The following is an 18,854-nucleotide window of genomic DNA, read 5'->3' as shown; positions in this document are numbered from 1 at the left end:
CGAACGTCGAATATCATACATAGCATGTCGCTACCTTCAGGTGGCTAGGAAAGCGGATAGTTTCGGCCTTAGAAGCATATTTATACGTAACAGCAATCGAAACTGTGTGAGAGAGAGAGAGAGAGAGAGAGAGTGAGAAGGACCTGCTCGGAACCACCCGCTGCACAGGGTGGGCGCTCGTGTGTGTGTGTGTATTCGGGCAGAGGGGTGGACGTCTTCCTCGTCGGCGGCGGCGGCGGCGTTGGCGTTGTCGGCGATCCACTTGCCGTCCGCGCGTTTTCTTCCCCCGGGAAACAGTAGTGTAGCCGACAGCACCGCGGGCTGGACGTTTACTGAACGTGCGTTGTGTACTCCCCGATTTTTGGATTTCGGTTGTTTTTTTACACTCCACTCTATTTAATCCGTCTGTTTTTTTAATAAGTACTTTTTGGCTATTTATTTCCGTACAACTCGTCTGGGTCCGCCGCAGAGGACCGAACACCTGTGGTGTGTTTGACATTTAGCACTGCATACATGAATACATACATACACATATATATATGCGTATAAACACATATACATACATGCGTATATAAATATACGTACATATATCGGTCGTAGAGAACTGCTAACCCACTCCGATCGCAGTACAGGTATTTATTGTGTGCATATTAACAGTCATGTCATAAACCTGTAATTATTGCCCATGTGTTATAATATATTATGCGTTAACGATAGTAATATGCGAGATGGTGGGTTAATGCACTCGCGTAAAACCATATGCGTACAAGCTTAGACCGGTGAAAAAGGGTACGGGATGCTACATCGTCTTTGGGCAAATAACAGTTTTCGGGGTGAATTGAAAAAACAATTGTTATACGAATTATCATTATTAACAATTTTCATACGAATTATTGAAAAACAATAATTCATATGATATTACAATATTTTGCTTTTTAATTTAATGAAATCTTTGCGAAAAGGTATACAATTAGCTATAAGTTGATCTGAACGAAAATGTATAAGATTGGCAACTCTACCAAGTGTTTTTTAATTATGTAGTACTTACACGATGCAAAAACGTATTGGTTGTTTGTGAATACGTACATACATTTGATGAATATATAGGATAGCAACTGTTTTGTAGAAATATTATGACATTAAATTTAGATTGGTTGAATATTAAATTGGTATATTAACATTCAATGTTTGAGAAAAATATCCAATAATGATAGTTTTAGGTTTTAGGAGTCCACTGTGCCAGTCAAACCGCACCTGCATAATTTTATAATCATGTCCGAGTATATTTTCCGAGGGTATGTTTTTCACTCGAGACTATACTGCGCAATCATGAAAAAGCGATAATAGATGATTTGAGGAATTATACAAGCTTGCTTGAAAATGGCCAAATGTGTAGTTGTAAGATAAGCCATCGGAGACGGGGAACTATATATATATTATACCTGGTCTTTCGCGTTACAAAAGAAACCCTATTCACGTGAGTCGTTTCTCTTATTGCAGTGTACCTAATCATACAGGGATCGAGTTTAATATTAATCCGATCATTGGACTCGTGGTTAGAGAAAAAATATGTCATCGTCGCCCCCGCGGTAATCGAAAATTTAAAACGACGACGCTCATTTATGTATATATAGAATACAAATATCGTGTAATAATAATAATATAGTTTTGTCGATGATCGATCGCATCTGTATAGGAAATTCAATCCAACCACTGTGTTCCACATTTTCACGTTTTGGGTTTATTTTTATACTCTCCACACGTTGGAGGATGTGGTAGCAACGGTGGTGTACGTTGATTTACATTACGCAGTATATATTTACTGCACTCGTGTGCGGGATAACGCGTTAAGATTGATGTATGTGACTCGAACAATTGGGTTTTTCCTACGTACTTTTTTTTTTCTAGAAAGCGTTGCGATTAGTTACGGGCAAAACGGGGAAGTTTTTTCGAAACAAAAACTAATAAGAAAATGCTTGTCGTTCGTTTAAATGTTACCGTCCGCGTGTATCTGAGATAAATATTAACTCGAATTCGTAAATATTCACAACCAGCTAACCTACGAGTACGGAACATAAACACTTTTAAAACCGTGTTAGCCGTGTCGCGTCACGTCATGAACAATAATTCTCCGATTGGCTGGATCACAATTCGTTTTGTACGATATTATTGTGGCACACAAAATGAATTGTACATTACCGAAGTAACCCTACGCTACCCCAAAGTTGATTTGATTCATGTTCTGAATGGGTGATTATCTATTGTAAAACATTTTATGATAAGATGATTTAATTATTATGCGATTTTATAGCTAGCTTGTTAGTAAACAAAGAACACATTTGTGGTAGGTATGTATTAATATCACACCTGTAAAAAAATACGGTATAGTATGATCGACAACACGGTTATTAGCGTATGAACCCAGACCTTTGACTCGACACATATTACCGATTGTCATAACCTATGGCGTGTATTTCGAACTCGTTTTCGTGGGCGTTTTCGAATTATTTTTCTCTCCGTTCCAATTGTCATCGTTTCAATCTTGCACTTGGCGCACTCCATGTCCCACGTGCCAACGGTGTTCAAGTGTACCGACGTGACCGGCAACTGCGATGAACTTGCGGCACCCAACATAGGATCTCTCAAAGTCGTGAGCTATGCATCCGATAAATATCCTATCCATTTCTGACAAATAGATCCAGTCGCAAAACTGTTGTTATAGCCGCGAGATGTTTGTAGGAGAGGAATAATAATTTATTATGTTGTAATAATAAACTGAAGTTGGGTGAACATTTTTTGAGTTAAGGTTGTTATATTATTACCGAGCGTTTTATTTGCAGGAACTTCGAAAATCTGGTTTATATAAACCGGTGACACATGTGTTTTGTGAATCTAAAATATTAAATTGATTCAATTTTTCTTAAGGGTGTGAAATAAGAAGTAATATTGTTATGTTTTTCTGTTCAAATACTTTTTTTTTCAAACTCTCATCAGATTAAACACGTTTATGTACGTATAAAAAAATTACTAAAACCAATGTCAATTAGTCCTATGTGTGTATGTGTATAGTAGTTTTGTTCATGTTAATCACAATAATAAAACAATACGTTAATGTGTTAATTCGGAACAAAGTAAAAAATAAAAACGACACGAAGAGAGAAATAACATTGTAAGGGGTGTTCACAATGGCACTACTTCAAACATTTGTTGTCAAATGTGTTCTTAGGACAATGTAACGGACATAGCCTATGAAAATGATGACCTAGGATTATTATTAAGAATCCATTTGAACAATTGCAATAACAATGGGTACACACAACATAGAGAGCATTCTGTATCCAGTTCAGTTTATTACAATGTACGGTTTTAACGTGCGTTCTTCCCGTACCTCTTTTATCTATCTTGGTAACATTAATGTAGGTCATTACCTGCACGTGCTATATACTACGTTATTGGTTATTGTTTCCTTATTTTAATATTTATATCTGTTATTCACCTCTACATAGTCATTATGGCCAGTTCACATAAACCAAAAGATGATACGCCGGTTAAGAAGACTGACCAAGAATGTCAATGAACCCATTACTTTAAAAACTATTTGGTCTATATTACCGTATATCAACGATAAGGTAATCACTTATGATTCTGACTGACTTTAATAACATCAATGTCAAACTATCAAATCTCGAGTATAGTTTTAATGATTTTCAAAATTCATTGGGTTTGTTATCTTCCGAACTGTCTAAAGTTAAAAAACATATTGAGTTTCTCCTCAGAGATCCAGTTATTACGTAGTAAAATAAATCAGTTTAAACATGCTCAGTCATCCAATGTCGATTTAGTTAAAGAATCTCATGACAGATTATTAAAAGAAAAAAATTTGATTATTTTCAACATGCCTTATTCTGATACTGTAGTTTCTCTAGTAACTACTAGTTTAGTCAAAGAAATCTTTAAAGAATTACTTAACCCTATCTTAATGTCAAACGCTAAACATTTGAGTAAACCAAGTAATCACCCACGTCCTATTTTAATCCAATTAAATCCAACTCGGAGGTTCATTCTATACTGCGTGTCAACTCTAATCTTCGCAATAGTACTAGGTAAAAAAATGTGTCGATTTATACGGATATTACAATAATCCAAAGAAATCATGAAACCACTTTGCGCTCAACTCAAGGCTAATCGATATTTGGAAGACTCAAGCTGGTCCATTAAATATGTAACTGATATTCCCAAATTACTTCAAAAAAACTAATTTGTCACTCTAAAGCTGTTAATTTGTTAAATGATGTATATAATTGTAAAAATGTTTCTAATTGTAATAATGTTAATACGTTCTTGGGCATATATCAAAATATTAGAGGCTTCTGGACTAAACTTATTTTATTTAGTGCTAGCGTTCCGTGTTTAAACTACGACTTTTTTGCGTTAACTGAGACTTGATTATGTGATTCCATCCATGACAATGAGCTTAATTTTAATAATTATAATATTTTCCGTTTCGATCGTAATCACCATACAAATAAATACAAACGTGGTGGAGGAGTGGCTCTATGTATTCATAAATAAATTTTTGCTATTAAATTAAATACTCCTATTCTATGTCTTGAACACTTAATTGTAGAAGTCAAACTTAACCATAAGAGTAAAATTTTTCTAGTTATTTGGTTAGTTAATCCTCCGTTTAGTTTCTTATCTAGTTATGTAAGCCTCATTAATTCACTTGAATGGTTACAATCTACATTACCTAATGATCATAAAATATTTTTAATAGGTGATTTTAATTTGCCCTTAGTAACATTTATGTCTGATAATAATGGCCGTCATATAAATGGTGCTAATATAATTTTGTATAAAACCATACGAACTAGCAATTAGATTTAATTTAAAATGTACCTAACTAATACAATAGTATTCGAATGACATGAAGAACTTGTACCCACTGATATCTACCATCCAATTCTTGAGATTAGCTGCAAATATATGATGACATCTGATTCTTAAAGTGATGAAAGATATAAATATAATTTTAAGAGAGCAAATTTTAATTTATTAACTAACGCTCTATTTAACTGTGATTGGTCCAATGTTTACAGTTCAAATTGTGTTGATTTTGTCACCAATGAGTTTTATCGTATTCTATTATATGCCATCCATAATCATGTACCCAAATATATTTTTAGTAAACAAATATACTCAAACTGGTTTTCAAATGAACTTCGTAAAAACTTAAAAAAAAATTTTAGTTACTCATTAGAAATAAAAAGCTTCCGAATTGCATTCTAATTATGTAATTTTTTCTATCTTACGTAAACTATGTAAGCAATAATTTAATAATTGTCATTTGGTTCACCTTATTAATACACAAAAAAATCTTATCAGCAATCCAAAGTATTTCTGGAATTATGTTAATATGTCTAGAAATAATAATGATATATCGATTCCTATTCACCCTTCAGGAAAAACTTTTAATAAAGCATTGAATGAATGGTTTTCTTCTAAATATGAAAAATCTATTTCATTTAATAACTTTGTATTAAGTAATGTCATTGACTGTGTTAAAATTAATATATTAGATATTACTATCAGCGAAGTATTTGATTCCTTAAACTCGTTAAAATGCGCCTCTTCATCTGGCCATGATCCTATCCCACATATTCTGCTTCATAACTGCTACTGGGCATTAACTAAACCTTTTCATCTCTTATTTAATCCCTCTTTAAATGTATGAAACATTTCCCGAAGCCTGGAAAATAAGTGTTGTCACACCGATTTGGAAATCTGGTGATAGATGGTCGGTCACAAACCACAGGCCCATTTAAAAAATGAACATTATCCCAAAACTCTTGGAAAAATTATCGAACCTAAATTGATGCATTTATTTTTTAACGTTCTTATTAGTGAACAACATGGTTTTCTTCGCGCTAAATCCACAGTAATAAGTACTTTGGTATTTTATTCATATTTAATTGATATCGTTTTATTAGGTGGTCAAGTTGATGCTACATAGACCTCCATGAGGCATTTGACAAGGTAAACCACGGTCTTCTTCTAGCAAATGTAGGTAAATTGGGTGTTAAAGATCCACTATTATTTTGGTTCTCTTCATACATAAGTATGTGGTCGCTCTCAATTAGTGAAAATCCATAACTCATTCTCCAAAACAATCAAGGTTTCGTCAGGGGTCCCACAGGGTGGTCATTTATTACCTTTGCTTTTTATTTTATTTTTAAATGACCTAAATAATTGTTTTAAATCATGTAAGTTTTTAATATTTGCTGATGATATGAAATTTTATATGTCAATAAATTCTCTCAGTGATACAACAATCCCTACAATATGATTTAAATCTATTTTATAACCGGTACACATTATTATTATTATCATTATTATTATTATTATTATTATTATTATTATTACTATCATTATTATAACTATTATTATCATTATTATTATTACTATCATTATTATAACTATTATTATTATTATTATTATTATTATTATTATTATTATTATTATTATTAACGCTCTCTCTCCCAAACACACAAACAAGTATGTACTCGTAAATTAATTTCGGAATATGAACAACTGTAGAATATTAATTTTTTTGTACGCCGTAGAAACTAATTTCAATTATGATCTTTTATGGTCTTAGAATTCTGATAATCACTATAACTAAATGATTCTATGATGTTTTTAAAAAACAAAATTTAATGTAATTGTTATACTGTTTATGTACATGTCCGAATGAATCATTTATGTATTCAACCCACGAATTATCAGGTTCAAGTATCTCCTTCATGTGTCTATAGTAGCCTCTTAAGCTTTAATGATTTACACATTTTAAAAATATTTTTTAATATGTCATGTAGCTTAAATAGAAAAAACATTTTTTTTATATTTTACTATATATATATAGACTACTCAAAAGTAAATAAAATGAATAAATAATAAATAATTAATGACAATGGTAAAATATATATGGTAAATGCATCATAAAAAAGTATTAAATTCAAATTTTATTAATATTTACGTAGTTATGTTTAATCAATGTCAATAAAAGTTATTAACATCAAACATAAAATAATGTTTATAAGCTTGGGAATAAATTTACATTTTCTATAATGAATATACATAAATTCAATGAAGGATACATCGTTAACATTTTTGCTTTTTCTTATTATTGTTTATATAATAAAATTATAAAATAAAAAAATTCAAGTATTTGTATATAATATAAATTGAATTAATTTTGATTTTAAAATTTAAATCTTTGCGGATTAGCTATCAAATTATAGTAAATATAATTAATGATTACAAAGATAAATTACAATTTTTTATACATATTAAATTATCAGCTTATTACATGTAAATAATATTGATTGCAATAATATAAATATAATATAAAATACGAGTAGGTAGAGATAGTCGATTATAAATGTTTACGAATAATCAAATTATTTATTGCTTCCTATTTACATCAATTATATTGTATTTTTCTATGTTTCTAGTTAAATAACATTTTTGATATGTAATCTAATTGTAGCTGCTTCGATAAACATTATATTATAGTAGTTAATAATTTATTTTCCCCTTAAATACGAGACTGAATTTTTCCAGATCATTTTAATATTTTATATTAAAATTTAGTACATACACATTCAGTACACATTCTGTACGACGTAATTTACACATAAGCGCATTGCCATAGCATTTATATCAGTTAGTACACCCGTTGAATTATACATTTGGTTTATGATTTTTCATTATGATTGGTTTTATGATTAATGCAGTTAAAGGTTAAATTTTTGTTTAGTTATTGAAAGCAATCATGTCTGTTAAACATTATTGGATGAAAATGTTAATATTTTATGTCCTCGTGACAATACGGTGTTTTATATTGAAATATACGTATTTATTAACGCATGTTTACATAACCGAATAATGGTATAACCATATAAAGATATTTAGATCCTACATTTTTATAAGAATAATGAAATTTCAAAAAGGTGTTAGGTGGTGGTGTATTTCAGTGTTTGATAAATTATTTGGATGGGAGTTTTTATAAATAAACGCAATTATTTCTAATTCAAAAATGGAAACGACCAAATAGCGAGAGAAATTGGAGTATATATATAGCACATATAGTAAACATATAATAGTATATATGCGATTAAGTTTAGAATAATCAAAAGAAAATATAATAATAATAAGGATATTCAACACATTTTAAGAATATAATAGTCATAATTTATATTTCATATATTGAAAGTTAAGAGAAAATGTATTTTATGTAATGTGCAAAAGAAATATAAATAGAACTATACTTTTTCAGCTTAGGGGAATTCAACTTTTTGTTTAGTTTTTTAGAGAAACTACCAAGAAATGTTGTTACTTGTTTTAAGTATTTTTTGAGTTAAATTTAATAGTTTACGACCTTTCGCATATAAATTTTGGTGCATTTTTATTACAAAAAAAAAAAAAAAAAAAAAAAAAAATAAATAAATAAATACTATTTTTAACCCAACCTTCATTTTAATAAAAGTTGAAAATGCATAACAACTTGATATAAATTATCGTATTTAATACAATAATACCTGTATTACCTACTGTAAAACTTAATTTTTAATAATCTTATTTAGTTATGATTTGGCTCAACAGTTTATTGCCACCTCTAATAATTGCCCCTCTGTATTTTGTATTTCTAATTTGTTTAACCGTTGTTTATTATAGTTCAGAAATTCAAATCTTTCACATTTATTTCTGAACACACTACTATACAGGAAGTATGAATATCAAAATGCACGACGTTGAAGCTGCATCGATAGAATAATGAATTATTGCACTTATCTGACATTCAAAATCAATTAAATATCAAGGATGTTCCCATTCTTATATACAATATTATCCAGTTACGATGATCATATTTCATGCGCTAGACGCTTTGAGTTCTACAGGTTGTAAGTTACAGCGATGATGTGTAATCACGAGGTATTGATTTTAGATTTGAACGCTTTTTGTTAGCTTAACTCGTGATCAATTGAGAATGCAGTAATACTTTTTATACTTTTTGTTTCTAGTTTTATACCGGTTTAGGATGAACTGGTGAATAATTGTTATTAATTATAATTATATGATATGTTATTACGTTCAAGAAGTTAACCCCACCAAGTTGACAGATAAACACAAAATATTTTGTAAATTAATTGCAAATAATTGCAAATTGGTTTTTACGATTAAAAAATTAAATTTCTAATTTTGGCGATTTTGTTGTAAATATTCACCAGCCCCACCAAAATCACCAATCGACATTTATAATCCGGGGTAATTTTAGATAATTTATTTGAATATAAATATAAATATATATGTACACACATATACATATTTTATGAAAAACATATTTATTATATAAATTTGTAATTTCTGCATATTTTTGTAAATACGATCTTCTAAAATAAGTTAGTGAATGAATTAAAATAGCTTATATTATATTATTAGTAAACCATCAATAAAAATAGTCAAGTTTATATGTGAACAAAAAATGTTCCATAAATTCCACTGTTTTTTTTTTTTAAATTATTTTTTTTTTAATTAAAAAAAAAAGTTATCCCTCTCAGGTATACGGTGTGTATATATATGTGTGTGTGTGTGTGTGTGTGTTCAAATAAATTATAAAAAAAACGTATAGGGTTATATAGGGTAAAATAATCCGCTATCCGTCACTCGGTCAATTCAAAAATAATTATCACTTCCAGACATCGTGGTAGCTCTTACGAACGTATGTCAGTAGAGTGTAACGAACATTTTTAAATGCCATTTGAGTAGGTGCGCGCTGAGCGCGTTTGCATTTTATTATTATTATTACTGTCATAATTGTATAATAGGGTCTATTATCTGTGGATGAAACAATGTGTGCTCTACGGGAGATTCCATCTGGGTCTAAAACAGGGGTTTCTACTTAAACTCTTCAAAATGGGTTCAGAATAAATTATGAAAGTAAAAACACTGCTTGAAAGCCGTGAAATTGTTTTGCATCTTGTTCAGCGTTTCACCGATAAACGTGATGAATTATGGCTTTTTTTTTTATGTAAAAAACTATTTCTCCAAATTCAGTCGTGTAAATTAATCGTGTGTACTCATTATTCACAATTTTATTTCATAGAGAAGGGATATTACATTCTAATTACTTTTGTAACTAAATTTACCTCTTTTTAGTTAAATTGTTAAACACAGTTCAATAATAACCAACTAAATAAGTATAAAATATTTCCTTCGTCTTACTATTAAGGATTTTAAATTTTCATAAAAAAACAAATCTATATAATACTAATCCTTCATATTCCTTTCATGAAAACGTCACTGTATATTCATACATATTGCTATTACTGATGCGGCGTGTCGCCTTTCTTGATATTTGTATACTTTGGTGTTTATCGTTATTTAAAATGATATCGTATTACTTTTAAGTTTTGTGTTATCAGCAAAAAACGGTATCAAACTTTTTCTTTTTACGTTATTTAAAATTAAAACGTGATGTAACTTTTGCGTTTTGTGTTTTGCATTATAAAATTATAACAGAGGTGCCATTTGGGGGGAGTAGGTTAGATTTTTTTTTTCATCTTCAATTATTGGCCTAGGCGTCACTAATAAATGGCCTTGACACTTTGGCCTTCAGTTTTCTAACCTTTAATGTGCATGCACCATGGCTGATCAGTAATCACTGTTAATCATAAATGTTGGCCGGGTAGTGGGAAAAAATTAGCCTCTTTAATTGATTGCACCCCCTTAAAACAACTGAAATGGCGCCCCTGCATTATAAATAAAAATGATTTTCTCTTTTTTGATTTATTAAAACATTTAAAATTTGTATGTTTAATCCTGAGTTCCTATAGTGTCTTGGAATAATAGATACTAAGGACAAGAGATATAGGCAATATAGTCGTGCTATGGTATGATAAGTGATATAAATTGTATGAGGGGGGGGAATTTGAATAATTGCCAGCTAGGTCAGCACTTGGCTAGCAAATGGCCAACATTTACAAATCAACTCTACTCATTCATAAGCCTTATAACGGGTTTAATTCACCTTGTCTACTTAGTATATACTGTTATTTAGAGAGATTAAAAAAGATAGACTATACTTATCGATTTTACATCTATATTATGATATACATATAATATGATATGATATGATATGATATGATATATGATATGCATGTTATATCTTGGTCCCTGATATAGATTATACACTGAGTTAGACAATGATATAAAAATTAAGTAAATTTAACTATATCGTTATAAATGAGTCGTTATAGATGAATCGTTTTAAATGATTCTCTAAATTGCTTGAGTGATTTCCAGTTCGATTTTGATTTGAATAGAATGCTACTTGGTAAACATTTACGTTCTGATGTACCATAGACCGTGTATCTTAATAGCCGCCAAACCAACAGCCAATAATTTCGATTCAATGTCAAGAATTTTGAACGAATTCAAAACCTTATTATTATTTTCAATCTCTTTACTTACTGTCCTTTTAAACAAACTCACAACAAACTTCCAATAATTGTTAGTAATTTAAATTTGATATTCTCTTATCAATGAACCTCATTAAAATTATCATTATTTATATTTAACAAAAGCTTTATTGTATATAAAATAACTGAAATATTTAATTACTTTGTAAAAAATAGTGTCGTTGTCATCAATTACATAAATATCAAATGCTGTTTTATATTAAATATTAAAAAAAACTTGTAAGAGCATTAATTTCCTGAAATATTTTAAATCAAAAAAATTAAAAAAAAAAAAAAACTTCTATCACCTGCATAACGCCACACATGCATTGTGAATCGTTCATCTGCGAAAAGACTAGTGAATACGGCGTGTCGACTGACAATGCGCGGGTGGACATGAAATGAAAAATTCATCAAATATTATTTTATCTTATACGATGATATGGAATGAACGAAGTGACGATAAATCATTAATTTTACATCGTGACAAGTATACAATACGCTCGTTTTTTGACGATTTATTTATACAGCTGAAGCATCTTTGGTTTCTTTCGAAACCGTCCGACGAAAAAATCGTTTTCGTTTAAGTGTTGACACAATTGACCGACATTGTTCGAAATAAACGTCGATCCTTGTACGGTAAGTTTGGTTTCATGAACCCAATCTATAGTTCATCGTTCATCAATATGATAACATTACAACACAAGTAAACAACGTAATTTTACCAAAAATTCCGTGTCTTTTACCTAATGGTAACGGGTGATAATAATTCATGTGTCGACGACGAGGACGACCAACTAAAAAACGAATCGAATTAAATCGCACGCACTTCTTGACCGAAAAAAATGTCATGATAAGTATACATGCGTCTATGGTTATATACGCGTATAATCCACATCACACACACATACGCACGCACGCACCATTACAACCAATCGTGTTCTCCGGTAAAAACGGTTTCCCGGTCGGATTTCCGACTGTTTGCAGCCCGATGTGTACCGTACTCATTGCCGCTATAGCAACGCTTACCCGCGAAATATCGTCTCCTCCTTCTCCTCGCGCAATAAGATGATTAATGCCAGTGCTGCAATGCATAATTCTACGTGGATCGGGTCAGGTGTCCGAACTCGGTTTTGAAACAATTTATTGCTTGCCTTTAATATAACTATACGTTTCGTCGTTTATAAAAAAATATAAAATAATAGATTTTTTTATCTCAATTAAAGTTCCGTTATTGCATCGATCCAAGGATTGAACATAGTACCGAGTATAATAAAAATATTTTATTTTTTTTATTTTATTCGGTGAGAAGGAGGCAATAATTTATAAAAATAGACTTATTTTGAAACTTGACGTTTCATACTCACGTATTTCTCAAAGTATAATAAAAACAGCCCTCGCGTGTTTTTACATTTTGGCATGCGGGCCACAGGTTCCTTACAGCTGCACGCAATATATTTGTACGAGATGTAGCGCGAACATCTGGCAGTTTTTCAGTGAACAAATACCGTATCTACGTGGCTATAGTAGATTCGAAGATGATAAAATACGTTAAAATATTATATGGATGTCAGCTTTTGTTTGGTTGCCCTTGATTATCTAACGTACCTTATGTACCAAGGCGCGTTACGACTGTTCAAAAAATGTATTACTGACATTTCTATAACTTCATGTCAGTCGGTGTTTTACAAAAAAAAATGTGCCACGCTCTCAAAAAAACTTTTATTTTTCAATTTCACGGTGTGGATTTAAACTCTAAATCTAACATAAACGCCATATTTTACGTTCTATGTAACGTATTTCTGTTGTTCCACACAGATATTGACCATCAAATATCTGCTGACATTTTCTTATAGATGGACCGCTACGTATAATTTTGTAATCGATTTGATACAAACGCAGACAAATATATATTATACCGTTATTGGTTATCTATTATCACATTGTGTTTTCGTATAAATTACTGTAAAGCGTACACCATGCTTTTCTAGCGTATATTGTATAAAACGATGTAGATATCTTGGAAACGTAGTTTGGTTTTATTGGTTTAGTGAAAGTTGAAGGTCGAAAGTTGAATATTGGATGCAGGAACAGAATATTTCGATGATTTCCATAACTCGTAGAAAACTTCTTATTACTCGTATACATATACTTTAAACTTGTATCATTATGTGTTACTTATTGTGTTATTAATTGAACGAAAAACGTCTGCAAAATAGGTTTTTTAGTTTTCATCATACATTATTAAGAATATTATTCCAGTCAAATTAAAAGTAGATAATCTTTGAGGAAGTAGTGATGAAAAAAAAAAAAAATTGGTATAATAGTTTGTAATATGTGTTTTAATATAAAGAAGCTCTAGTCTAAAATATGATTATAGACGTAATAATATATATTAATATTATAACGATATAATTGATATAATATATCATATAATAATGATATATTAGATATTGTAATGTACGTATAAACTAAGAATGCGATTAATTTGTTTTGAGTAATTTTTCGATGGAAGTAGGGGAGTGCCAAGCAATAAGCAGACGGACAACTTACTCCGTGAATGAAGTTGTGGTTCTATACAACGTTGAAGGTATGAAAGTTTTCGAGTGAGCAAAATTACCACGATCTTCGCTTATGAATCACCACAATATTTAATACAATGTATAGTAGCAATGTATAGTAGGCACTCGGCGTATCGATGTAGCTATAATATGCAAAATCGAATGGATAATCCGTTCGGGTACGTCCCATTTGTAAATTACCATCATCAACTATATGCACATATAGTCCATCGACCGAACATACGCATCCATCTGATTTACAGCAATTGAGTTCAATCAGACGATGTTTGTATTATTGTCCTCATGATTTGAGGCACGTGATTTCGACCAACCCATCCATCACACACACCCACACACACATAAAGGGATACATACCAAGTGGACCTCTGTGTTTTTTTTTTTGCTTACTATGTATTTGGAAAAATGGTTAAACGAAGAAAACTACTTATACAGTAGCTTTATCAGTTGATTTAATCCATAAATAATTCTATTAACTTAAGGAACTGTAATACTACGTCGAGTACGTGAACTATTTTCAAATCATCGAATAAAAAACTAAAAGGAACTTTAATAATGTTTTAATATATTTTTTCAAAAGTTTTTTAACATAAATTATATGTTTAATTTAATTTAAAAATGTTATTTTTATCATTTTACTCTACAATAGTTTTAAGATGTTTTAAGGTGTATAAATTAAAGTAGGTCCTGGAGCAATTTGGGTTTGAATGTATTTCGAATATTATTTTTTTAAATTACTTTAAATAAATCAGAAAAGTGTACCTATACATGTAAATTAATATAAATTAATTTTTTATTTTACTATATTTTCAGCACACTAAATTTTGTAAGTTCGAAAAAAAGTACATCTGATTAGTTCACTTTTGATAATATATTGAAAAAGACAACTGTAATCGGTTTTCTTTGTATTTGTGAAGGGGTTGCATAAGTATTATCATTTAAAGCCAATATTTTTTATAGTCTGTTTTATACAATTATATATTCTCGACTTGATACTAATGAGATTATGTGATATTTTGCTTTATTTTTATGGTTCAGATTACTTACTCAAGGATATTTATGAACTTTTTAAAGAAGTTTTAAAAGTCTCATTACTTTTCATAATAATAATAATAACAATAATAGTGATTATATTACATGATATAATTTTTGTTAAACGTATTTTATATAATAAACGATTAAATAACCAAGATATAATATCGAAATATTTATGTATCAGATATATGATATACATATATACATACATTTAAATATATAAATATGCACGTGTGTATTTGTGTAATATGAATGTACGTTTATGAGCGATATACTAACATGTTATGAAAAGTTTATGCGCTTTATCGACAATCAATAATTCGACGTTTTAATGAGCATGCGCAAAATAATTTTTTCATAAGGTCCTTTTTATGCAAGTGTAATACCTATCATGATTTTGTTTCCCCTATGTTAGTTTTCTATGACTCAAATATCGAGCCACAGGTGTATAGCACGGCGATAAATTTCCGAACAGAGTAAAAACCGAAAAGGAAAAATGATGGTGTGTAATTTCGTAAAATGTGTATAATTATAATAATTATACATTAAATGAGCGAAACATTTAGGTCGGATAAATGAGTGAATAATATTACTGTATTAGTTTTTTAAACTTGAAAAAAATATACCATTACTCTCGAAAAATCAATTTTGAGTAAAAGAAATTGAATGGATTCGATTAAATTTTTTTGGTATAAATTTATAAAAAAATATTTTATTATATAAAATGTATATAAAAGTAATGAATGAATAATTATGAAAAATTAATAAATTAACATTATAATCTAAATTTATTTTTGTCGCATTTGTTCATGTCTAACTGTTTTCATGAGCTCCTTAAGATTTAGTTGCATTGTTGCATGAGCGGTTTTGAGTAAAATCAAGGTTCTATAAGATAATCAGTAATATTGGAATAATATTTAGACTTAATTATTATAATTTCTTCCAATTCTAATTTGAATTCCTTTTTCTCTTTTTCATATTTATGTTTTACTGCTCTTTTCCTTCAAAACTACGAGTCTCGTACAACTTAATTATTTCTGCTATAAATCAATATTCCAGTTATTTTTAAATTTACATTCATTATGAACAGTTATAAGTTGTAGTTTATATAATATATTATACAACTTAACTTACTTAAATTAACAATTTACAATTTTTGCGAAACGCTTTATTTTCATTAAAAAAATTTAATTATTTTAAAAACTATAGGCATTTTTGGATGTAGCCTATTTGTTTGAAGTAGATTCGAGAAATATTGTCAAATTATATTGAACTTAAATTGACCGATCTAAGTATTAAAAATGTATTATTTACGAAATATTTTTCTTTTATATTTAAATTCCATGGCTCCATATTATATTATATTTTGATGATGGATTTTATATTATCTATAATGATGATTAAGTTTTTTTTTTTAATTCTAATACAAATTTCTATTCGCAGTATTCAAACTTATTCTTAAATCAATTACCAAAAAAGATAATTTAAATTCATTTTCTTACGTAGAATTATTATGAATGGGGTGTTACTATGGGACTCATATTATAATTATATTTTATTATTTTAACTTATTATATTTTTCATACTTTTGTTTTGAAAAAAAAAATAATCCATAATGATATTAGGAATGTAATTTATATAAATTACATTTATAACGAACGATAGTAGGACACAAAAACCGGTAAATAGTAAGAATATACAACTCTATCTTCGTTCCTGTTTTGTTTACGATTTTTGTTTGTTGAATCAAAATTCTACGAACAAATATATCTAATAAAAATTAACTTAACATAATGGTATGAACGTAATAAATTAGATAATGGAAATAGGATAACAAATAAATTAGATTAAGTTACATATATAAATAAGCGATTGAATTAGTTTAATAATAAAAACTGTATTTATAATTAGATAACATAATATGGAGGTAGAGAAAGATATTAAAATACTATTAATTGTTATTAAAAGTCGAAATCGTCCTTACTAGAGTGGAATTTTTCGCAAAATTTGTACGATTTACCGGTAAGTAAAATAATCTTTTGTTCTAACAAACTGTAAGCATTGTTACAGTTAAACAGTAAGTTTATTCGACAAGTCCATTGATAAAAAGGGAACTGGAAATAATATAGCGATCGGTTAAATATTTAAGATTTAGAAAATTGCCGAGATGACTATAGTCGTGGGGTAGGAGGGGACTGTTGAAGCGATAACTAGCAAAATTCAGAAAAAGGTTTTGAACTTCATTTAGAAGTCGCATGTTACATAAAGTTTAAGGGGATCAAACAACAGTATCATATTCTAGTAGTGTCCTAACTAAAAACCCATAAAGCGCTGTAAAATATTTGGGAGAATCAAATATGAATGACGCCTTATAAAGCCAAGTACACAGGTCGCTTTACCAACGATAAAATCAATGTGAGGTCGAAAATCTTAAGAGGGGACATAAAGGAAATTCAAATCATTAATTTTAGTAACACGTAGGGGGAGAGAAGGTCAAGGCAATAATCAAAACTTATAAATTCATTGGTCTTATGATAAGTCGTAATTTTACATTTATTAGTATTAAGAGTTAACCCCATAGAATCACAACCATTAAACGAATTTGATTAAAACATTCTGGAGAGTTAAAAATTCATCAAGAGACGATATAGCATAGAATATTTTTGCATCATCAGTGAAGAGTAAAAAATAATATGGTATAATTTATGAACAAACAGTGTCAATAAAAACATTAAAAAATAGGGGACCCTAAGTGACTGTTATGAGGAACGCCAGATAGGATTCGAAACTGTGCGTATGTGTTACTGAAGACACTAATGAATTGCTTACGCTAGCTCAGTTATGATTTTAACCAAGATAAGAGTGGCTCAACAACTACAAGTTAGTTTAGAAAATAAATGAAGGTATCTTGATTGATTAAGTTAAAGGCTTTTAAAAAGTAAGTGTAGATGACGTCTACCTGTTGCTTTGAATTAAAAAAGTCGTGCATATAAGAACAAAAGTCGACAGCACTGGTTACTGTCGATTAACCAGGAAAAATCCATTTTGATCTTGAGAAAGAGTCGACAAAAATGACCTAATAATACGTTTAAGTATTATTAATTCGAATTTTTTTTTAGGAATGGAAAAACTGAGATTGGTTTGTAGTTCGTAATATCTAACGGATTTTCTGTTTTTAAAATGAAATTTTGAAACGCATGGGAACACCCATTACCACAAGTGATTTGTTGAAAATCGAACTGACCGATGAACTGAATACGTTGTGACAACGATGTATAAAAGGAGTAGCTATACCATTAAATCCAAAACCTAGAGTATTTGTTAACGATTCAAAAGATGTATCGAACTCTTAAATTGAAACGGAAAGATACGATGGAAAAGAAGATGATTGGCTGGAAGTATAAGACAATAGTTTGCTTTCATATATCACATGAGATCAACAAAAACGGAAGAGAAATAGGAGGCAAAGCAAAAAGTTTTAAATATCTAGGATTTAATCATATTAGAGAGAATTTTATCAGTTGGAATAAAATTAATTTTGTTAAATATGACTAAGCCATAAATTTCACAGTTTTCCGTTTGAGTTCTGGAAGAATTTTTTAAAGCTCTGAGAAATTAAAATTTTCTAAATATTCCTTTACTAATTACCTAGGCAATATTTTCAATCGAATAAAATGTTTGTGGAACAATTTTAGAGCACTTTTACCACTCAAAAACGCGA

The 18,854-nt window shown here is 29.5% G+C and overlaps 1 protein-coding gene across 2 annotated transcripts in view; it reads left to right on the top strand.

The window, feature by feature from the left end:
• Window positions 1-310: 310 nt before the first annotated feature.
• Window positions 311-18,854, top strand: part of LOC112681939 (melatonin receptor type 1A-like) — a 109,031-nt gene continuing 90,487 nt past the window's right edge. For both annotated transcript variants that reach the window (XM_025552314.1, XM_025552315.1), the window contains exon 1: window positions 311-632. The gene's annotated coding sequence lies outside the window, so the exon portion shown is untranslated. The remainder of the gene's footprint in view (window positions 633-18,854) is intronic.

Source organism: Sipha flava, unplaced genomic scaffold (assembly GCF_003268045.1).
Source record: "Sipha flava isolate LNK unplaced genomic scaffold, YSA_version1 1_pilon_pilon, whole genome shotgun sequence".
NCBI classification, from domain to species: Eukaryota; Metazoa; Arthropoda; class Insecta; order Hemiptera; family Aphididae; genus Sipha; species Sipha flava.
The sequence above is the reverse complement of the archived record's forward strand: the minus strand, read 5'-3'. Positions and strand labels throughout refer to the sequence as shown.